The following is a 25,261-nucleotide window of genomic DNA, read 5'->3' as shown; positions in this document are numbered from 1 at the left end:
TTTAATATTTATTTGCTACGTATATGTAGGGATGTGGGTCTATACATATGTTGTTCATAGTATGCTTAGGTGTGCGTCATGTATGTGTTTCACTTTGAGAGCGGGCAACTAAATTTCATTTTTAATATGTGCTGTTGTGCCCACAGTAAAAAAATGACAATAAAGGTTATCTTATCTTATCTTTAAAAAGTAGTTTGTTTTATATTAAAAAAAAATTAAATGTAGAGACCACCCGACTCCTTGATAATTCTGGGCAGCTTACAGATAAAATAAGAAATGCAGCATATAGAGAGATAAGTAAAAAAAAGAATCATGGGAAACTTTACATAAAGCCATTCACCCAACATGATAAAAAGTGGGGCCCCTAAATATCCTAAGTCCTAAGAGAATAAGCAAAGTTGTAACAGTTTCTTAAACATCACAAAGGTGGGAGTGGCATGACTCTCTGGGGAAATTGTTGCAAAAGGCATGTGTTACAACATAGAAGGTACTTCCTGGGGGCCATAAGGTAACCTTGATCAATTGATAGGCCACAGAATGTCCCCACTTTGATTCATTGTACTGGGTGGGCAGAAAGAAATAATGATAGGCAGGTGACTCAAATAGCCAGGGCTTATGGTCTGAAAGTGCTAACCAGCATCTTGAATTGTATCCAGAAGCAGCTGGCAACCAGTGTAGCTTGCAATACAGTGAGTCACATAATTATAATATGATGATCCCAACACTGACTATATTGCCACAGTTTGGACCAACTGTAACTTCCACATGGTCTTCAAAGGCAGCCCTACATAGAGCACACAATCCAGTCATGAAATGACCAAGGAATGAGTGACTATCTGGAAAAAGGCACAAGTGTTTGTCACTGCATTGATTCCTCTATCAACAATACTTAAGAAGTCAGGGCATAGCTATCAATCATTCAAAACATCTGTCAGGCTATTTCACCTCTTTTACATGGAAGATCTGAAGTTCTTTGAAAAAATACTATCTGAAGTGGAATCACTGCTCAACACTGCCATATATATATATATATATAGTGAAGATATTACAGTGGAATTTGGACTGGACAAATATGCCACCTTTACCATCAACAGGGGAAAAATTTTGAAATCTAAAGGAATCAAGATGCCCTATTGTAAATCATGTTAAGAGTTTGGATGAAGATGGTCACTACAAATACTTTGTCAAGCTGACAGCATCCAGCACACTTAGGCTTGATGCTGTCAAGATCAAAAAAGTTAGAAGTGAACACATAATGAATGAAAAAGATCTAAATATGTTGTTTATAACATTTTATGTTTTAACTAGCTATGTTTTATAGTTTTTTTAAACGATTTAATTTTTTTAAATCTTTGATTAGGAACAGCTCAGAGTTGGTTGAAAGATGGGTGGCTATATAAATGTTTTAAATAAAGAAACAAATAAAAAAAATTAAATTTAAATGCAGTGGAGGAGCAATCTAGCAATTAATATGCAGGTAATTCCAGTCAATAGATACACAACTGGAATAGCGGATTGGCTCAGAAGAGAAAAAGACATTGGTAGAATATCTGAAAGACAGTGGAGAAGATGCACTGAAGCTGGCATATTACAGAGACCAAACTGATCTACAAGGAGGACCATAATAGAAAAGAGACATGGTAAGACAAAATATTACATGGCCAATACATAAAAAAAATAGCAGATAAAGTAGATAACAAGAGATGGCAATGGCTAAGAGCAGGAGAGTTGGAGAAAGAGACAGTGAGGCTAATTCTGATTGGATAAGACAAAGCCTTAAAAACAAAGCCAGAACTGAGAAGGCACCCATAGAGAATAAATACCATGTCTGCAAAGAAGCAGAAGAAACAGTGGACCACCTACTTAGCTGCTGCAAAAAGATCACACAGACTGATTACAAACAGTAATCAATACTACAAATAGTATGATAAAGTAACAACAATAGTGCATGGGAATAGCTGGAAGAAATACCATTTGCCTGCAAGCAAGAATTGGTTCTATTACAAAGTAATAGAAAATGAAGAAACTAAACTACTCTGGGAGTTTAGAATTAAAACAGCCATGCACCTGCTATACAACACCCAAAACTTACAACAGGTTGCCTTGAATGCAACCCCAAAATATTTGAAGCACCACTTGAAGACCATCAGCTTTGACAAAATCATTACGCGTCTTGGAACAGCTTATATCCTAAAACGATATCTTTAACACCATCATATAGCAACTTGTTCTATCCAAGGTCCTTGGGAAGGACTTGATAGGTGGATAAAATGACAAAATCCACTTTAAACATCTGGCTGACTGTGTGACCAACCATGATAACATCGATCTGTTGAATATTCTCATTGATCCTTACTATTGACAATTTTGGGGGACTCTGTTCTAAATACTCATATTTGCCTTGCTGTGTAATATGTCTCTTTTCCATATTATTCTAAAGTTATCCTTCTTGCCACAAACATGTATCTTAGTAAATTGTAATATTTTTATAATTGTTTTTGAATTATGCCTAGTAAGGAGAATTGTGTTTTCACTTTAAATTTGATTTCTAAAATTCTCTTAATAGTGCTTTGTATTTGTTTTCAGTACTTTTGAGGTTGTTTTTTTTACTATACTATGTGTGATAAAATATTCTTTTTGTGTCATGACATTTCCAACATTTATTACTATATTTTTGTCTACCCTGGCAATTACTGACTGAGTTGTATACTACCTATAAAACATTTTATAGCATACTGGTTTTCTCTTGTTACTTGGAGCAAATTTTATAGATTTATTTCATAATTTTTCTTGTTACATTGTGACTGTTTAAAATTTTACATCCATTTTATCATGCAAAAAAATTTTTTTGTACTCTTATATCTGAGTAAAAGTTTACATATGTGCCATGGTGCTTGCTTTCGAATTACAATTTTAAATTCTGTCATTTTTCTTAGAAGCTCTCCCTTATCTCTCTTATTTACTTAACATATGGCATGTCATACATGGACTAGTAATATATATTAACATTTCACTTAGATTAGTAAAACACAACAAAATATAAATGTTAAAAAGATCTATGTTCATATAGTCGAGGCCATCTAACCATTGAAGCACAGCATTGTTTATATATATATAAAAATCAGATGTTGGACCGGTATATGGCCCATAGTTTATAACTGGTCACAATGTGATCTATAATTTGACGTGGGACTCCCGGAATCACACTGAGGGGAGAATACTGTATCCCATTTATATGGAGAATCCTGGCAGACACTGTGTGAGTTGCGACTCCTATTCAGGATTGTCCTTTGCTGACATGGTAGTTCAAAGCCTGGCACCTTTCTTATGAGGTCATTTGTATGTCAATCTATACCTGGGCATTCAGTGACTCCTTTGGCTGTCCATTGGGAGTCAATATTAAAGTTGTTGGTCAGATGTTGTAGAAGTGCCAGTGGGGGCTTCCTGGATTGGAGTCTTCTGGGTAACAAATAAAGAAGGTTGGCATGCACCCGTAAGAGTGAGTTATTCATAACAGAGGATTATTAATTATTAATACCGTGATGAATTTCATCAAGCACCACTAAAAACCTTAAAATTAACACATCCTAGGATATTATAAAAGGCAAGAAATAATTGCTGAATTAAGGAAATCTGGGTGGGAGGAAAAGCCCTTACTGAAACCCAGAATCAAACTTTTTTACCCCAATATGGCCCAATCATGGCCTGATGTCTCTGAAACCATCTGCAAAGGAAATGTTGTGCTAAAACATTTAAAAAAAATATGTCTTTGACCTCTTCAGTTATTTCAAAGGCCCTTTCCTAGGTATCTTGGCTAAATGCGGGTAACCAGCTGACCATGTTCCTTGTTCATTGTCTATGTTGAGCATCCATATTGTTATATTTTTGGTACTAGGTGAAGACATTATTTTTTTTTTTGCAAGGCATTTAGGATTTAGAATTTTTATGGATGATTTTAATGTACCAGGGAATAGGTATTTTGTATGCTTTATAATTTTCCTATGTACAATTGTATTGTTTTTTATTTTAGATTTTTTTGTGTGTGATTTATCCAGAGAAGGTTTTGTTGAGTGGATTAAAAATAAAATGAATCAATACATTTTATTAAAAGGTCATTCATAGTCCTGTAACACTGTGAAATCAACATTCATGATGAAGAAGCCACTTTTAATGTACTGGAAGCACAGAATTCATTTCAGAAAATAATTGGACTGTCTACCGTGTATGGTATAATGGTATTATTTCCTTACCAATTTAATCATATGTATAAATACGTTTCTTTGAGTCCAACAGTTTGGGAATAGTTTTCAGGAACATATTTGCAGATTATTCATGTAATTATTCATGTTCATTAGCAATTCTGTCTACCAGTAACAATAAAAATCATATAATGAATGCTTTTTTAAAAAGTTACAATTGCTGTGAAAAGGACCTGCCAGGGGATTATTTTAATCAGATATTATACTAGATGGTAAAATTAGATATTTCTGGTAGTAGCTGTGATAAAGTGGAAATTCTCTTTTATTTAAAAAAAACTGCCTATGTGACACATGTTACCTGAACAATATGTGAATATAAAATTATATTGCCTATTGTTAAAATGAAGTAATTTATGCTATGATCATCAAATACAAGATCTTTTAGACTCATTTCAAATGTTATAAAATAATATATGGAAAATCTTTGCAAAAATTTGCTTGTAGATCTCTTACAATTTGTCATGTGAGGATGAATTTCTGACTCTTAATTGTTTAAAAAATAGCAAGAACAAATTTTATTTTCTAGATAATAATCTTCAACCGAGGAAAAGTTTGGTACAATTAGAAACCAGATTGTGAAGACTATACCCGTGTTTTATTTGTAATTTTTTTGACAAAGAAATTTTCACGTTTCAGATGTTCCATATTGTCTGCACTCAATGTCCTCCCAGATTCATGATTTTCCCAACTGGGAATTGGGCAGTTCTAAAGGTTGTGAGTTCTGGAAATGAAATCTTAACACTACTGGAATAGGTCAAACTTAGAACAGCTGGAGTAAGATCAAAGAGACTGCATTGTCAATTAGTTTATCATAGTTGGAAAAACATTAAAAAACTCAGTGTGGGAGATTTTAGTGGACTGAACATAGAGGTAAGTCTATTTATATTAGAGAAACTAGAAAGATATGGAAGCATAGGCAAAAATACACACTACAACTTTCAGTTTAATGCTGTGATAATTTGTTTTGCTGTTGTCACTATGAAATGTTTAATACTTTAAAATAAAAATAAGAGGAAATTTCAGTTGCTATTTCTCTGCTATCCAGATATGACATATTAGGAAGATCCACTTCTGATATTTGCCTTCCTGCCCATACTGCATAGGATGTCAGATGCAAATAATAATGGCATAAATAGAATTTCAGTGAACAATTTTCTCTGAATACATTTCGTACATATAATATGGAAGGAATATGTCTTTAATCTTAGCATTTCTATACTTGTATATTAAAATATTGGTAGAGAAATACATCTTAGCAAGGAAGGAACATATAAAGTACTCATTAAAATAGCAATAATGAATTGATGATGTATCTATGGATGTGTAAATATAGATAACTGGCTAGATGAATACACATATTTATGTTGTAAACCCTGCAAAAAATATTTAAAAAGTACTAGAGAATGTAAATATTGAATCAATATTTTGAAACCTATTTTGTCTTAAGTTATAGTTCAGAAATCTATATTACAATTCTCTTAATATTTAATACATGACAGAGCAGGGGTCTTCAAACTTGCCCCTTTTAGGACTTGTGGACTTCAGCTCCCAGAATTCCTCAGCCAGGCATGCTGGCTGAGGAATTCTGGGAGTTGAAGTCCACAAGTCCTAAAAGGGCCAAGTTTGAAGACCCCTGTGATAGAGCATTATCTAGCTATTAAGTTCAATGAATAAAGAATATTCTAATTTACTAGCTTAGTTATTTTGCATGTGAGTATGCACTTGTATTAGGGGAAGAAATCTTCTTGTTTTCAAAACCCTTTTAAAAAGACTTCCCCCCATTATTGGATTCACAAGTTTACATTTTTTAAAACTCCCAACCAATATTGTTCATTATGTTAGTTGGGAATTTGGGAATTGTGATTACAATGTTATTAATTAAGGCAGGCGCTGGTACAGAGAAGGCAGACTTTTGGGTTCCCAATAGATGGCATTGTTTAATAGAAGAAACCTGGAGTATACTAACCTTGTCAGAACAAATTAGTTGGATAGATACTACGAGAGAGAGGTGTTCATGTAAGTAACCAGGTCCTGAGTCTTATAGGGCGTAATAGCAACTTGAATTGCACATGGAAGCAAATTGACCGCCAGCGCAGCTCATAAAGCAGAGGTATTACATAGGCATATCGATCCCTATGTGGAAAGCATTGCAGTAGTCAAGCCATGAAGAGATCAGGATATGAATGACTGTTTGAGGAACTTTCCTCATCTAGGAAGGGTGCAGCTGACGGACCAGATTAAGCTATGCAAACCTTCTCACTAAGTAGGAGCTTTAAGTCTAGGAAAACCTCTAGATAGCACACCCTGGGACTGAATGAATCTAAAAGGTGTCAGATTGTATAAAAATGTAGTCAATAAAAATGTAATGAAAAAGCTAACCAAAGTCCTAAAACAGTTTTGTTCAGAAAATGTACTAGGTTACAGAGTTGTTTTCTAGATTTGCTAATTTGTCTGTCTATCTGCCTGCCTGTTTAATTTATTAGTGGCTTGAAAGCAAAAAAGAAATAAAGTAGTGTTTTTTAGTAGTCTTCTCTCCTTTCCTCTCCTCTTCTCTTTTAAAATCAATTTCCATTACTTTAGTTACCTGGAAATAATTATTTCTTGTTTCAAAGTACTCATTGACATTCCATAAAATTTAAAGCAAGACTCTGTAAAAATGATACAACATGATTGGGGGGGGGGAGCAAAACTCTCTTTCCTGTACTCTAGTTAGAGTGGAAAAGAAGCTGATGGCATCATTAACAATTTCTCAACCATCTTGATTTATGTAAGAACATAAAAATAAAGGTCTTTAAGATATATGGATTGGTCTTTGGGCATGATATTTCCAATTGGCCTCCACCATTAACATCTGGCTTCTTTTCCCTAGACCACTGTCAAATCTGAACTTTGATACAGCACCACATTTCCTGAATTCTGTTTTTTTAATCTTTGTGTCCCTCACAGATTACATTTTCTAAGTAAGTAATAAGGCTTCAAAGTAGATTTGAAGGCTGCAGTTATGCAATAGATAGATGAGCTATTGGCAGGGATTTTTGTGTACAAGCCACAAAAAAAGAAGGTGAGACTTTGATTACATTACATGTTATTTTTTTGAACACCCCTACCCCCACCTCACAGATGGCCTGGCTTGTAGGGCAAGTTGCTGGGGCAAAATTACTGTGCTGAGCAATAGCATTGATTGGGATGAGTCAAACTAGGTCATTTGCTTGTTACCCAAAACACAACATCCGAGCTGAAATATTTTAGTATGCTTGAACAGGGTCATTTATTGAAAGTGTCTTCCATGGGGTTTTTCCCTTCATAGGGAAGGAAAAGTTGGAGCCTGAAGTAATAATTTTAGAAATAAGTTTGACAATTAGATTCTGAAGATGATAAAACTTGAAGGATTTCAGAAGTACAGGCATACCGTGTTTTATTGTGCTTTGTTTTATTGCACTTTATAGACATTGCTTTATTACAAGATCCTCCACCAGCAAAAAGATTACTACTTGCTGATGGTTCAGATGATGATTAACATTTTTAGCAACAAACTACTTTTTAATTAAGGTATGTACATTGTTTTTTTTAGATACAATGCTATTGCACATTTAGTAGACTATAGTATAGAGTAAACATAACTTTTATATGCACTGGGAAACCAAAACGTGTGTGTGTTACTTTATTACAATAGTTGCTTTATTGCGATGGTCTGGAACAGAATCCACAATATCTCTGAAGTATGCCTGTACAGTTTTCAAAATGACTTGGTAGCTTTTTTGTTTCCTAATAATGTAGTGATGCAATTAATTTATGTACTTGTCTTCATCCATGTTGCTTAAAGAAATGTTATGCCCTTCTAGCAGAAGCTTGCTATTACTCTTTGAACTGAACACAATCTGAAGATTCTTTCCAACTGAGTTTGAAGAAAACAGAATATTCCAAATAAGATTGTAGGTTAATAACAATGTACTACTTAAAGAATAGGAAAGGAAGGGAAAGTATAAGAAGAAGCAAGCACTGAGTGAAAGAGAGATTTTGAAATTTTTATTTCAGACAGAAATTGTATTTCTTTTTCCTTGTTCCATTGGTTCATGCAATGATTTATGATTTTAAAAAAGTCTTAGCTTGATTTACTTTGTTTGCCTTTATTGGCAAGATTACCAGTGTACTGGTTTGGCCTATGAAGTGGAAAAGCTATAATTTTAATTCTCATTGATGTTTTCTTCAGATAGAAATTTGAAAAAGACTAGTACTACTTTATATACCATAAAATAGGACACATACCTTCATATTTATTTAAAATACTTCAAACATAAGTATTTCCAAAATATATTAGATCTATTTTATCTTCTGGGTATGGGAAATGGATTTTACAAGAATAAAATAGCCAGCAAATTATGTGATATATTTCAGGTGAAAAGTATACTTTTTAAGCTACATAGAACAGTAGCTGTGACTATCGTGACTATCCTATTCTTCTAATTACAAATACATCTTTTTCTGTTAAAATCAATAGACTTAAATACTTTTGTTTTCATTGTCCCATAGAAGAGATCAAGCTTGATGTCTATATGGAATAATCCCTTCTTTCCCATATTCTTCTCATTTCAATTATGTTCATAAATTCTTCCTCTTTTGATCTCATGTTATTTTTGCTCTCTTCTTCCTCTTTGTCTCAACAAGCAAAAATGGCTGAACTCCACATTTCTTGAAGCATTATAGGGAACTAAAAGGAGATAAGCATAAACCATCAAGGCAGGTATTGTAATGCACGATTGTGTGGTTTCGCTTGTTTTTTAATGTAGAGTAAACTGATTGCAGATATAGCACATACTTTCCATAACTGTTGGTATACAGAACATACTTTCCATAACTGTTGGTATATGCCTAATCTTTTGGGCACCAGGGACTGGTTCCGTGGAGATAGGTTTTTCTGCGGACCGGAGAGTGTATGGTTTTGTGTGCTGCCTGCATCTCGCGGATGGGGCTTTGCTTGTTTGTGCAGACCAGTTGCTGGCATGCTACAGCTGGTACTGGTCCACGGACCGGGGATTGGGGACCCCTGGTATATGGCATAGGACAAAGTATGCCTTCTTGGTCAGCCCAACTATAGTATGTAAGGGCCAGATGTTGGGCGTTATAAACCCAGTTGCACTTGAAGCAAAGAGCTGGTCAGAAAACCTGGTTAATATTGAGAAGCACATTTTGTTTCTAAAGTGGACATTAAAGGGAGAACTTCTTAGACCTGTTTTTACAGAATTGAGTTATCTTCTTGCTGAATATTTAAAATAGGGAGTTACTAGGTTTTGTCATAGAAGTCGCTGCAATTCTGCTTGGGTAAACTTACAAATATTTTTTGTTGCAACTACTTTGTGAGGTTTGGATTATACAAAGCAACTAACTAACTAACTAACTAACTAACTAACTAACTAATTAGGTAACAGCATGGGCCTGACTTTACAAATCCTTTTTTAGAATTGTAGATACAGAATCCTTTCTGTTGTTGCCTGAAACCCTATGTTATAAACAATGTTACAAGGGTTACAATCAACTGGGTATTAATCTATAATAATCCCATAAAAGACCTGCACAACCTGAAGATTAACAAGATGCATGCAAGTGACCAATATATAGAGAGGTTCTTTGGATACTGAACAGGAATCTTTATCTGAAATCCTTAGGAAGCCATTTTTTATATCAGATTGACAATGTCCATATTATGCCCATATTGCCTACATTGAAAAGAGCAGCCTTTCTAAAAGTGGGGGGGGGGGGAGAGCAACTCACCACGTCTTTTATGCAGTCTTTTTTGGATACAGAGATAAGAGTTGCGCTACACTCTAGAAAAGAAGATTGCTCTTAATTTGCTCCTGGGGAAAACCAACCCTGGAGAGCAACTTCATTTTCCTCTTCCATAAAATACTTGTGGTACAAAACTCTTGATCTTTTGGGTCAAGGATTGATTTTCCTACCAGTTAGGTAACAATATTATCCTTTGTGCAATTAGCTGCAATTTTTAAATGGTCTATAAATGATTATTTATTAATATAGTTTCTGTGCTGGCTAAGTCTCACAATTCTGGGTAGTAGGAAACGTATGTTGGAAATAGGCTGAGGTTGGGTGGAAGAGCATGAATCATCAAGAGTCCCTGTTACTCCTGGAGTTTATGGCACTCCATAGGTCTGGTTCACCCACTACAGCTCTGTATATGTTTTCCTTTCAGTCATCTTTGCATTTAACCTTTCATCTATCCTTTGGATATATGATCATCTGTTTCTGTACCTTTCTCTCCACTTTCTCTTTTTTGTTTCAATCCTGTCCGTTGCTTTGTCTCTGCCTGTTTCCTGCTGTATCCCACATTTCCATAGGCATCTGTTCCAAATCCACGATGATGCTAAAATGGGGAAACTTATCTTGTGATGTCACACTGCAAGCTCTGTTGTTTTTTTACTTGCGTTGTGATTCACATGCAGGCATAGGGTTTGCATCATTGTCTATTTGTAAGAGATCAGAAATACTGTACAAGCAAATCTCATGCAATAGTTGTGAAACCTTTGAAAAATGCTAAGTATGTGACTAAAGATCTGAAAAAGTTGGGAATTTAGTAGGGATTTAGGAAGAACTCTTTTGAGTTTGAGTATGCCCAGAATAATGAATAATTTTTGTAGAAAAGGGCAGGTACCATTTAATAGAAATACAGTATATCTGTTTATTATGCTTCTTGCAAAAGAAGGCCGGAGGAGGAGGAGGAGGAGGAGGAGGAGAGGAGATTCACAGAAGTTAACTGTTGTCTTATTATCTTTTAAAATCTTACAAATGAACAGCTAACAATCTATACTGCAGATGCGTGCCTCTCAGGTTGTCTGTTTTTTTTTCCTTGAGAGACATGCATTGTTCTCAGAATAGCATTCAATTTTCTGTTGAATGACCTTTTGGAAATGGAACATATACAGTATGTTATTAAGGGAAGGACATAGAACATTCTGATGGCTTTTAAAATGATTACTCCAGATGTGATATAGATTCCCAATTATTATTCTTGGTAATGGTACTATCTTTCTAGTGATTTCATGAATCTGCAAGCTCGGGAAAAACCTTGATAGTCTGTTATGCAAAACACTTGTCAGCAAGCAAATTACAAGATGCTTGACAATTAATTTTTTTTAAACTCCTTGTTCTACAGACAGAATAGGAGTTCACTCCTATCCTTTTCCCCATTTATGCTTCCCGGGAATCTTATGCCTTCTGTGACAGAGGAAAAAGGTCCTTCACTCAAAAGGGATTTAACATCCCATTCCTCATCCCTTACTCAAAGAGTCCTAATGGGATTTGTGGATTTGGCTCAGAGCTCAAAAACGCCATCACTGGAAGTACCATGGATTTTTGGAACTTATTGTACTGTATTCTAGTTACTTACTTAATGCTCTTCTTCTTTCCACTGATGCTTGGCTCAGTTTGCCTGGCTATTGTTAAGAATCCTGCACTGTTTTTTTCCATGCTGCAGGCTTTCCTTTCTCCAATAACTCCCTTCTGTCCTTTTTATGACTCACTGGCCATTAACACCGGGATACAGCTAGGCCAAACCAAATGTATCCCACCAGGTTCATCATAAATCTTCTTCATGTAGGTACACTTCACACTTATAGTAATGGATAACCGAAATGTTGTCAGACTAGTTTAGACACGTTGGAAATTGCTTTGTGGAAAAAGCTGCTGTTATGTAAACTGCTATTATGTCTTATTACATGAAAAAAGGTGGAAATGTTCTATAGCTTGAGGGAGGGCATTTGAGATTCTAAGTGAGTGTAATAATTATATGAAATGTGTGGAATCTATGGCTAGAGAAATCATTCCATTAACAACTTTCTAAAAGGTTATGTTCTCGAATGCCCCAATGCTGGATGTTCAGTTGATGCCTTTATCCCTATTTAGATGGTGTTTTGGGGTAACTACACTAGCACAGTTAGTGGGCTCACTGCCATATAAGTAAGTAATCCATAAAGCTGAGTTCTTGTTAGCATTTAGCCATTGCGTTTTTAGTTGTTATTCTATTCCCAGATTGGTATCTGTATCTAACCACAGTGAAGCCAAAATGATGAAGTTGCCTTATGCAAGGCCCATCCTTTTATATCTGAAAATATCTGAAAATCACAAAAAGGAACACAAAAACATAAGGGGTTGAGTTTGCATTGCAACCCTTGTTTTGTCACTCGCTCCCTTTGTCATCCACAATTTCTACTGATTTCATAGAAAGTGTGGACTATTGTATTTATTCTCAAAACCCATAACTTTATAAGAAGCTCCATGAGAAGCAGACAAAGAATTGAATCAGTAAATCAATATACATAGGTTTCTGGTACCTGTTTAAACAACAATTGACATAGCTGAAATTCCACTGACAAATAGAAACTTTTGTGCAAACGTTCTGAAATGTTATTGACTTAAGAGAAGAATATCTTTGTAGGCAAGGATACTCTATATCAGTGGTTCTCAACCTTTCTAATGCCGCGACCCCATAATACAGTTCCCATGTTGTGGTGACCCCCAACCACTTATACATCACTGGGTGCCAGGGGCGTGGCCAAAGAAAAGGGGAAAAAAATGGTGGACAGCCTTGTTTGGCGACCCCCGTGAAATGGTCGTTCGACCCCAAATGGGGTCCCGACCCACAGGTTGAGAACCACTGCTCTATATGAAGATGTTTGCCTCTTGTCAGTATAATTTGCATGTTATGTGTTTATTAAAATACTTATTAAATTAGGAGGAGGAAAATATTTGATCAGGAACTTGTATGGGAACTTGTTTCTTGAATGAAAAAATAATGCAAGGCTTTCATTTGAAAAAAACTTAGTGAAATTAAAATGTTTTTAAATGCCTTCAAACAACCCCCCCCCCAGCTCCAGAGTTTTGTGTTAATAGCTTATTATTCTTTTTGGTAACATCATTGTGGTTTCTAGAATACTCTCCCCAATGCAATTGCTTTGTAGCAGTAATATATGGAGTAAATCCCAACCACTCTTTCCCATGCTAGCCTTGCAAAGAAGGAATGATGCTTTATGAGATTCCAGGAACTGGGTGACTCCTAGGATTTTACTTTTATTTTTTCAGAATTCTGAATGAGAACAATATCCCATGTCAAAAAGTAATTATCAAATACTAACAGTTAAGCCGGTTTAAAAATAGAGGGTGTCATTGACAAGAAGGCTCTGTTCTGGGCTCAGATCCACTCATGCACTAGAAACAATTCAAGCCTTAAATCTTAGAGAGAACCTTGGCATTTAAAAGTACCTTTTGTAGGGTAATTTGCGTTTTAATTAAAATCCAGAAACTGCACTTCAGTGGGTTAAAATAAAATACTGCTTTGCAGGCAGAATGTATGCATTCAGAAATCAGTAGAGCTGAGTGAAGGAATGACTATCAGTAGACAAACAGGCAGATACTTGTGATCATGGCACAGAACAATGTAATTTATAAGGCACTTAGCACTACTACTTGAGAGTCTAATCAATTGGTAAGAACAGGCATTTCATGAAAAGGAGATTCTTACTGTCAGAAGTCCTTTTTGCTTTAACATGACATTTTGCATACAAGTTCCAGTGTGGTTAATTGGAGTTTGTATAAAATAAAGCATCTATGTATAAAACATAGATACGGGGAAGTTTGTTTCATGGTCCTTCTTGATGTCCACTGGGTGCTTTATCATGCTGGCTGTGGAATTCTGGGAATTGAAGTCCACACTACTTAAAAATGTCAAGATTAAGAATCGCTATTCTATTTTCTTAAATATATTTTATTGATTTTTTTTAAATTTAAACACCTTGATATTTGGTAAACAGTGTGTTATCTGGGTTTATGTTTACAAAGTAATCACCAACAGTCAGTTTCTGTATTCCAAAGTCCACATTATAGCTTTGCTTGATTTTCTCTTCTTCCAATAATATTCTCTTTACAACCTTAAATTAATACCATTCTTATTAATTCGATAGGTAACAATTAAATATAAAGATTTTTCTAAAATTTCTAATCACTATTCTAGACAATCTCCAAATGGCAGAAAAAATTAACTCTTCGTTGCCATTTAGTGCTTTTGGATTCTTGCACCTTTATGGTAGCTTCATCTATTTTCCTCTGTTGGAAAAGGAAATTGGGAAGTTGTAGGATAGGATGGGAAAAGAAATAGAATGGAAGAAAATAAAAATATATAAAACAAAAAGGTTTTATAAAGATGTTGTTAAAAACAACATTTAACTTCCTGTGAAATATTTCATAAAAAGGCAAGCCAACTCTAAGGCAGTATTTTTCAAAAGAATCCACAATATGCAGTCAAAATTCCAACTGTAGACATAGGCCAAACTTTTTTTTTCCCTGTGAAAGAGGAGAAAGCAAAAATTGAGAGTTTTTATGTAAAAATATTGCTTGCTGAATCTCTTTCCTTTCCTCAAAACCGTGTTATTATGCTAGCATTCCAGAAGGGAACATTCAAGACTAGATAGATACTCTGGAAGTCAGGAGGGTTGGACCTTCATGAGTGAAGACAGTTGAAAGAAGGTTTTCCTCAAAGTTCCCTCCAGATATGTGCTATGTTTCCCACATCAGTCCCTCTTAGAAGTTTTGTATTTGCCTCTGTATAATTCACTTTCAGGCAACTCATTCGTCAGCATTTGACTCTTCAGATCAAACGTTTGGGCAAGCAAGAATCTGGAACTGGAGCAGTAAGAAATGAAGGCAAGAGAAGGCACCTGCCCAATGAGCCTGGGCTGAGGCAGAATAAATGTGCTGCCATTTCAAAAGGGTCACATCATACTGACCAAGAGAACATAAATCGCCCTCAGCAAAAAGAGGATCTGCAGCCATAATCAATAAACCTGTCCTGTGATCTAAAACATGTTGTCAAGTATTCTTTGTATGCCATCCCTTTGCCCTCCCTAGCTCTCCCTCCCCCACACACAGTTCAACTATGGCAGAGATGGGACAAAGGCTATACTGTAAGTAAAGGGTATTTGATTTGAAAAGTGTATTTAGTAATTTAAGTTCTGTATATTTTATATGTGTAACTGGAAAAGGCAGAACCTTGGCTTTGCTATATCCTGGCAAAAAGATTGTCAAATGTACGACAAAAGCAAGGATTGGCAACTGTTGTTTTTGAAGAAATCCCCTTCAGCAGAAATAGAAAAAAATACAAATAGATCCCAATAAATTACAACTCTAGAAATAGTCCTTGCTTAATGACCAGTCACATAGCAGCCATTTGAAGTTATGTTAGACTCTCCCAAAAGGTACTTATGACCCTGGTTCTGGAATTGTGATGGCAGCACACCCTGTGGGTACATGACTGCATTTTCAGTGCTTGGCAACTGGCTCATTTTTATGATTGGCTGAAGCATTCTGCAGTCATATAACTCTGTTTTATATTTTTTTGCCAGTTTCCGGCCTTTTCTGCCCCTTTCTGGAATTCAAAACAAGCTTGTAAAATAGGATTGGTCATGTGGGTGCCTTGATTTACAACTGTTATGATCTAGTATGGAAATTCCAGGCTCATTATGGTTGTAAGTCAAAAACTGCCTCTACTGGATTGAAGACACTGTAGAATAGTGGAAGAAATAGTGGTGTGGGCTACAAAGAATCTGCGGTGTTTACCTCTTCTTCTTTCTAGCCATGGAAGCATTCTAGTTGGCACTCCGGTTAGACAATTCTGGGTTTTTGTTTCAAACAGAGAGATCCAAAGATGTATATATATAATATAACTACTGATCCAGAGATTTAACAAACAGTAGTATTTGGCTTCACAGAGCAACTGCTCTATTTAGTAAAATGGTACTTTTTAATGAGCAGCACAGCTCTTCTTGTTTTTTAAATTATGTATAGACCATTATAAAGTATTATAGTAGCATGGCATGAATCTAACCCATTTACATATCCACATATATGTACATGTTCATATTTTATGTATACATGCATGTGTAATAATATTAAAAATATGAACCCTGGGTATATTCATGTTAAAATAAAATGAGCACCAAGCTTGGCGTTTTTAAATTAAACTTTTATAGTTTTAATTACCTTGGTGCTCATTTTATTTTAACATACATGCATGTATATATACTTTGGATTTGTGCTGAAAAAATATGCAAAATCTGGTTAAATAAAAGCCACAAGCTTGTAATGCTTGCCAGGGACTTCTAGAGCAGGCATGTCAAACTGCCGGCCTGCGGGCCAGATGCATCACGCCGAAACTGCGCCCACTCCATTGCCAGCAATGGGGAAAAAGTCCCAATATGTTACGTGACGTCGCATAATGTTGCGAGTTTGACACGCCTGCTTTAGAGGAAGATTTACATATAGCATGTGATAGCAGAGTCAACCAGCTGTAATGTGCAGGAAGAAAAATACCACAGAAATTCAATCTGCTACTTCCTCTTAAGGCACAAGAATGAATTGGGAACTAACCAAATGATAAATCACTCTGAATGTTGGAAATGCAAAATGGTTGGCTCCATGAAAACATAAGGTTTTCCAGAAATGCACTGTGTTTATTCATTAAACATTAATTAAACATGAATTTAAATTAAAAGAGGCATGTGTTCACAGTTCAGGAAATTTTAATGACAACTTCATCCTGCAAGATATTTTTTTTTGCTTTCCGTAATTAATCAAACTGATTTATTCAACATTATTAAAAGACATCAGTAGAAGTTTCTTTGAGTGGGTACTACCGCAAAAGCCCAGGAAGTCAAAAATTACAAGATCCAACATATCAGCAATCTTAAGAGGCAAACATTAGTTACCTACTAATTCCACCCCCACACAATTTGTCTTACTAGTCATTGTTTTGTTGACTGTCAACAGTATGATCAGTCCCAGGTGCAGCTATTTTGGAACGATGCTTTATTCTATAGTATAGAGGGAATCACAGAGATGAGCTTGGAGAAAACATGTAGAAATAGTTATAAAAATAAAAGCTCAAGAACTGAAGACAATATAAACCAGAAACGGAAATTGGCTGGGTTTTAATACACTATGTTTTGTTGCTTACAGCCACTTACTTGGAAGCTATGGTTGTATATTATTTTAGAAATGCTTATCTATATACTATATTTAGCTGAAGTATTGATGCTTGAAGGAAAGCTATAATTGCTGTCCCTCTTTTTATATCAGACCCATACTTGAAGCCAGCCACATCAAATTGGTTAGAATAGAGTAAGAATAGAATAGAACTGGAAGGAACCTTGGAGGTCTTCTAATCCAGCCCCCTGCACAGTCTGACAAGTGACTGTCTAGCCTCTTCTTTTTCTTTTTTTATTAAAAGTTTTTAAAATTTTACAATAAAAACCCCTTCCCCAATCCCTCCCAACCCTCCCCAAAACCCTCCCCCATTCTTCCCAGAGCTGAATACAGGCTTAACTAGAACTTAAAAGAAAAATTTTTTAAACCCAAATAAACCTTAAACCAATATCATTACACTCAATAAACAGATTATAACATACTTTAACTCCATTATATATAAAAAACAGAAAGGAAAATAAAAAAATAAAAAAAATAAAAAATTAAAGAATAATAATAATTACACTTCTAAATAAATATCTTAAACTTTAAATATAAATTATTCAAAAGCTAGATGCTATTTTCTTATATCATACTTATATTGTATAAAATTTATCCATCTTTTCCACACCAAGAGGTACTTCTCTTGCAATTGATCTTTCAAGAAAGCCGAAATTTTTGCCATTTCCACTAAATAAGAAACTTTAAAAAACCATTCTTGCAGAGTAGGCAAAGATTCCTTCTTCCAATATTGCCCTATTAACAACCTAGCCGCAGTAATTAAATTTAACATTAAAATGATCTCTTTGTCATCACAATCCGAAACAATATCCAACAAAAACAATTGTGGAGTAAATTTTATCCTTTTTTAAAAAATTCTTTGAATATTCCACCATATCTTAATCCAAAAAGCTTTTATACTTTTACATGACCACCAAATATGATAATAAGTGGCATCCAAGCAACCGCATCTCCAACATCTAGGCTGCAGGTTTGAATACATACGAGACATTTTTTGTGGATCAAGGTGCCATCTATAAAACATTTTATAAAAATTTTCCCGTAAATTTGGGGCTTGTGTAAATTTAACATTCCTCACCAAAATAATCTCCCAAGTGTCTAATAGAATCGGTTCATCAAAATTTTGTGCCCACTTAACCATACAGTCTTTAACTAACTCTGCTTCTGAATCCAATTCCACTAACACACCATAAATTCTTTTAATATGAGTTCGACTTTGATCTCTGATTTGTTTTAACAAATTCTCATCCTCTCTAAAAAAGCCCACCTTATAATCTATCTTCCACCTTTCCGATAGTTGTCTATACTGAAACCAAGAATAAATAATATTTTCTTGTACTAATTCATCCATAGATTTTAATTGCCAATTTTTACTATCCCACTTAAGTAATTGTGTATAAGAAATAGTATCCATCTTAACTCCTCTCCTTATTCCTTCTATTGCATGCCATGGAATAGCCCATAATGGAATTCTTGAATCACTTCTGTAATATTTCTTCCAAACCCGAAGTAAAGAAATTCTTAAAATATGAGATTTAAAAACCCTATCGACCTTTTTATTATAAATTAAATAGGCACGCCATCCAAACAGTAAATCCCATCCTTCCAAAAGGAGTATATCTGCATTTGTTAAATTAACCCAATCACTAATTAATGTCAAAACCACAGCATCATAGTACAATTTCAGATTCGGTACCTTGAGTCCACCTCTCTCTCGTATATCTTGTATAATTTTAAGTTTTACTCTTGGTTTTTTCCCTGCCCAGATAAATTTATTAATACCTTTCTGCCACTCATCTAAATTTGCTTCTTTCTTTAAAATAGGTATCATTTGAAATAAGAAAAGAAATTTTGGCAAAACATTCATTTTAATCGCTCCTATTCTCCCCAAGAGGGACAATTGCAGCTTTTTCCAATTATTCAAATCCTTTTGTATTTTAACCCACAACATTTCATAATTGTTTTTATACAGTTTTGCATTAGAAGCTGATAAAATAACCCCCAAATATTTACCTTATTAACAACCTCAAAACCTGTCAATCTAACCAAAGTCTCCTTATCCAAGTTGGTCATATTCTTAGGCAATATTTTAGTCTTATTATTATTAATTTTAAAACCTGAAACTTGTCCGTATTGATTTATCAATTGTAACAACTCCATTACAGAATAAGTTGGTTGAGATAATGTAACAACTAGATCATCTGCAAAAGCCCTTAATTGATATTCTTTTTTATTAATTTCTATTCCTTTTATCTTCGATGATTCCCGAATTTTAATCAATAAAATTTCCAACGTTAACACAAACAGCAATGGGGACAATGGACAACCCTGTCTGGTCCCCTTTTCAATTGGGAATACCTCTGATAAGCCTCCATTAACTATAAGTTGTGCCGTTTGTTTTGATAAATGGCTCGAAGGGCCTGTAAAATTTTATCTCCAAAATTCATTTCCTCAACCAGTCTTAGCATAAATTGCCAATTTAATTGATCGAAAGCTTTTTCAGCATCTAAAAATATCAATCCTGCAGAAATTTGATTATTCTTATCCAGATATTCTATTAAATTAATAATTTGTCTGACATTATTTTTCATATACCTTCCAGTTATAAAACCAGTTTGGTCCATATGTATTAATTGGTTCAACACAATCATAAATCTATTAGCTAAAATTTTCGAAGAAATCTTATAATCCACATTCAAGAGAGATATAGGTCTAAAATTCTTTGGTAACGTAAGATCTTGGTCTTCTTTTGGAATCAAAGATATAAAAGCTCTGCCCCAAGACAAGGGGGTCTCTAAACCCTGTAATATATTATTAAAAAGTTTCCTTAGAGGTTCTATCAACTCATCTATCAAAGTCTTATAATAAATTGATGTCAGTCCATCAGTACCAGGTGCTTTACCTAACTTTAATTCTTTAATTGCTGTCACAATTTCCTCTGTAGTAATTAATCCATTAATTTCTTGTTTCTGATCTTCTGTTAGTTTAGGAAAATGAGGATCTTGTAAATATTTATCTATATCTAAAGCCTGTACTTTCCTACCCATATATAGTTTTTTATAATAATCTAAAAAAGATTTCTTAATCAATTCCTTCTGAAATACCAATTTACCTTTATAATTTATTTTATCTATAATTCTCAACTTCTGTTTCTTTCGCAATTGATAAGCCAACCATCTCCCTGGCTTATTAGCATTACAAAATGTGTTATGTTTCATGTACAATAAGTTAGTTGCGGTCTGATCTGCCATTAACATATTAAATTGCGATTTAAGCAATTTTATAGATTCCTTAGTCTTCTCATCTATAGGATTCGAAATTAAAACTTTTTCTTTTAATTTAATCTCATCTTCCAACTCCTTACGTTTCTGCACCTGTTTCTGTCTATGAATCTTATTCATTTGCATCAAAACCCCACGCATATAAGCTTTACCTGCATCCCATACCATTGACATTGAAGTACCCTTATGCATATTTAAAACAAAATATTCCTTTAAATGCTCTTTAAGTTTCTGAACATTCATTTCTTGCCTAAACAAATTTTCATTCAACCTCCAAGATCTTCTCTCCTCTTTAGCCTCTTCTTAAAAACCTCTGGTGATGGAGTGCGTTTCTGTTCACTGTTAGGAAGTTTCTCCTTAATTCCAGGTTGCTTCTCTCTTTGATCAGTTTCCATCCATTGTTTCTTATCCTGCCCTTTGGTGCTATGGAGAACAGTTTGACACCCTCTTCTTCACGGCAGCCCCTCAAATACTGAAATACTGCTATCATGTCTCCCCTATTTCTTCTTTTCTTTAGACTAGCCAAACCCTGCAGCTGTTCTTGGCATATGGGGCAGAAAATTATGTACAGATAATCCTCCAGTTATGACCACAATTGAGCCCCAAATTTATGTTGCTAAGTGAAACATTTGTTAGGTGAGTTTATCCCATTTTACGACTTTTCTTGCCACAGTTGTTAAGTGAATCATTGCATTTATTTATTTATTTATGAGACTTATATACCGCTTTAAGTGCAAGCACTCTCTAAGCGGTGTACACCAGTAAGCAATGTGTATATATATATATATATATATATATATATATATATATATATGTATATATGTATATTTACATTGCCCCCAACAATCTGGGTCCTCATTTTACCTACCCCGGAAGGATGGCAGGCTGAGTCAACCTTGAGCCGGTGAGATTTGAACCGCTGACCTGCTGAACAGTCAGCTAAAGTGGCCTGCAGTACTGCACTCTAACTGCTGCGCCACCTCGGCGCATTTGTTAAGTTAGTAACGTGGTTAAGTGAATCTGGATTCCCCATTGACTCTGCTTGTCAGAAGGTGATCACATGACCCTGGGACACTGCTACCATCATAAATATGAACCTCTTGCCAAGCATCTGAATTTTGATCACGTGACCATGGAGATGTCACTTTTTTTCAGTGCTGTTGTAATTTTGAACTGTCACTAAATGAACTGATGTAAGTTGAGGACTATCTGTAAGCACTTCTTCCATTTCCTGAGTCTTAAAATAGTTACATAATTTGCTCCCTTTTTGTGGAATCCAAAACTGGGAACAACCTCATTCTATCTGAAATAAATCCTGGTGAAGCCAACCCATTTTACTTCTGAGGACCAGGCCTGTAAAGGCCTGCAGTGTTAAGTCTTTCAATCCGTGTTAAACTGCCTGAAATTCTTCCACTACCAAATTGGAGCATATTACTCTTAACTTCATCTTGCCACAATGAAGTGAAGCCCAACCAAAATGAAGACTTTGTCACATCCACCTATTGTAAATCATTCTTAATTGTTTCTCGGGATAACCATTTATCATTCAAGATCAAGCATCTGTAAAAGAAGCGGAATGGACGGTTGCCAGAAACAAAGTGCTTTTATTGTTCTTGACTTAGAGGATTTCTACACAGCTCTTATTGCTGGAACTGGATATGTTCAGTGAGAATTGTTTGACATATTGTAAAGAAACAGCCAAAGATATATGGCCATCTATTTTCCTTGTTCTCCTGTTACATGATGTGCAGCATTATTAAATTATTATTAAAGATACTCTCTTTCATGAGACACACAGTTCTAGATATAAGCTATCTAACAGCAGTCTCCTAGTATTTCTTACATATGTGTTTAGAAATAAGAAATTCAGTGCTTTTCATGCACACAGTAAGGCAGATTGTTCACCAATACCTTCTACTGGTCCTTACAATGGATACCACACTGAAGCTCTAATAGGATATCTCTGACTGGTTGAAACTCTGTTGGCGTGTCAGAGGCCTGCCTTTCAGTCTGGCAGGAGACGATAGTGATCTCCAGGCTAAGGAACACATTTTTGTCCACCCTCTTTAGAAATGAGGCATCTTTTCCACCAGATTTTTAATTTTTTTTAATTTTATTTTTTCTTTTTCTCTTTACAAAAAACAAAATACAAAGTACATTTTTCTTTTTTCTTAACAATACTATGTCCTATATATCTTACATTTATTTACATTTATTTACATTACTTCTCATACTTTTTTATTCCTCAATTCTAATTAATTGTAATACCTGTCCCATATCTCATACAATTCTGTAACTTCCTTGTCTTTTATTTCTAGAGTAAGTTTGTACATCTCAGCACATCCTAGTATCTTGCAAATAATAATTACATTTGTTGGTATATTTTCCCTTTTCCAGCATTGCGCGTATGCAATGCATACAGCAGTTATTATGTGTATAATGATATATTTAAGTTGTTTTTCCATCTTTGGATTGATTATGCCTAATAGGAATATTTCGGGTTTAAGTTCAATTTGTTCTTTTGTCATTTCCTGTATCCATCTCCTTATCTGCTCCCAATAAGTCTTTGCTTTGGGGCATAGATGATTTCTCTACTTTAATTAGCTTCAGCTGGTCCAGTAGGTAACTGCATAAGCAGCAATGGACATGCCTCCAGATGTCAGTGTAACACCTCTGCTTTGTGAGCTGTACTGGTTGCCAGTGTGCTTTAGGTGTGATTGAAGATACTGATTATTTATAAAGATCTACATGGCTTTAGAGCCCCGGTTACTTGAGGGACTGCCAGGATAATTTGACCCTGCAGGGTTAGCGTGTTCCTTTGATTAAACAATGTCATCTCTCCAGATTGCAGAAGGACACCTTTTCTGTAGCAGCCCTTATCTTCTGGAAACAGGTTCCCTTTAAGATCTGAATGTCCCCAATTCTGTTGTTGTTTAAAAGAGCAGGGGAGTCTGCCTCTTCACTTAGGCCTTCAGTGAGAGGCAGCAAAAAGTTTCACTTCATCAGGCTCTCTCTCTCTCCCTCCCTCCCTCCCTCCCTCTCTCTCTCTCTCTCTCTCTCCCTCTCCCTCCCTCCCTCTCTCTCTCTCTCCCTCTCCCTCCCTCCCTCCCTCCCTCCCTCTCTCTCTCTCTTTATGGTTTATTGTAATTTCTTTAATTGTTGTGAGCCTCCCAAAGTTATTGAGGGTTGGGTAACATACAGATTTACTATTAATGTATGTTTTTAAAACATTTTTGCATTCTTTTTGTACTTCGTTAGCTACTGCTCACTAAAGAAGAAAAAAGATGCGTGTGTAGAAATATATCAAATAAGACAAAAAATAAAAAAATAGCAAAATCTAATATTATGATATAACATTATTCTAATCTTCCAATGCCAATATATTACTCAAGGTATTTTACAACATTTAAGATCAGTACAGTTTAAATGTTTGGAAAACAGAGCCAAAAACCTATGTACGTGGTCAAAACGAACAATTACAAAAATATATAATTAAAATTATAAACAGATAAAGTTCAAAGATAACATATTCTTCCTTTTACTTTGCTGTAGGAGAGAAAAACTGGTAATTAATTGGTAACTAATTGGTAAAATCCCAGCAGAGAGAATGCCTTCTTGGCCTTCCAATGTGGAGGCTTCCAGACTCCATCCAATATGGCTACCGGAAAAGTTCTTTCTGTCTCTTACACAGGTAAAGCCTATGCAGTGATGGCAAACCTTTTAGAGACCGAGTGCCCAAACTGCAATCCAAAACCCACTTATGTATCTCTGGGTGCCGGGTGGGTGTGGCCCATTGGGTGGGCGTGGCTGCAGTGGTCACAGAAGACTGGGTGGGTGTGTCCAAGGTGGGCGTGGTCACCTCGATGTTGCTTGTGGGGAGGAACACCTGTGGGGGCCGGGCAGGGTTATGGGAAATCCAGGGAGTCTCTGGCAGGTGGGACAGTGGGCAGGAGGCTCGTCCTGCAGGGTAAGGCAGGACGAGCCTTACCCTGTATATATATATATATATATATATATATATATATATATATATATATATACATTGCTTACTGGTGTACACCTCTTAGAGAGTGCTTGCACTTAAAGTGGAATATAAGTCTCATAAATAAATAAATAAATAAATAATGCGAGGCAGGGCGGGGTGCCATTGTCACAGGGCAAGGAAAGGCAGGGGCTGGGGGGGCTGCTACCTGACATCATCAGCCCACGCACACAGAGGCCAGCGAGCGCATGGGGGCCGACAGTGTCCATCAGCAACCACAGCCTGCCGGCCCCTTGACTGGTGCACTCTGGGACTCTGCAGCCCGCCACCAGCAGTTCAGAGAAGCTCCTCTCAGCTGGATGGCCAGCCGACAGCTGAGGAGGCGATGCAGTGGGTCGTGTCCAGGAAAAGGAGAGCATGGGAGGCTGGAAGGGATGGGACTGGGGGGAGGGAAACCAGCTGTGGTGGGATGCATCCAGCCATGTGGGACCTTGGCGAGTTAGCGGGCGGCTGGTTGAAGAGGGACGGTTGCTATCTCCAGAGCATGGCATGTGTGCCCACAGAGAGTGCTCTGAGTGCCGCCTCTGGCACGCGTGTCATAGTTTTGCCACCACTGGCCTATGGAAAGATCTTTCCAGCAATTTGTAGGAAATGACTAACTTATCTAATATGAGAGGGAGTAATCCATGATGAGT

At 35.8% G+C, this 25,261-nt stretch overlaps 1 protein-coding gene across 13 annotated transcripts in view; it reads left to right on the top strand.

The window, feature by feature from the left end:
* Positions 1–25,261, top strand: part of ESR1 (estrogen receptor 1) — a 260,567-nt gene that overhangs the window by 64,094 nt on the left and 171,212 nt on the right. For 3 of the 13 annotated variants that reach the window (XM_039356288.1, XM_039356284.1, XM_039356286.1), the window contains 2 exons: positions 7,706–7,808; positions 24,137–24,275. The exons of 7 other annotated variants lie outside the window; for them this stretch is intronic. The gene's annotated coding sequence lies outside the window, so the exon portion shown is untranslated. Of the gene's footprint in view, positions 1–7,705; positions 7,809–23,971; positions 24,276–25,261 lie in introns of those variants that run through there. 3 more of the 13 variants (XM_039356291.1, XM_039356287.1, XM_039356290.1) reach the window with 3 other exon arrangements.

This window comes from Crotalus tigris, unplaced genomic scaffold, assembly GCF_016545835.1.
Source record: "Crotalus tigris isolate CLP2741 ecotype Arizona unplaced genomic scaffold, ASM1654583v1 scf7180000018818.712119, whole genome shotgun sequence".
Lineage (NCBI taxonomy): Eukaryota > Metazoa > Chordata > Lepidosauria > Squamata > Viperidae > Crotalus > Crotalus tigris.
Note: the sequence above shows the minus strand (reverse complement) of the source record. Positions and strands in the feature narration are given on the sequence as shown.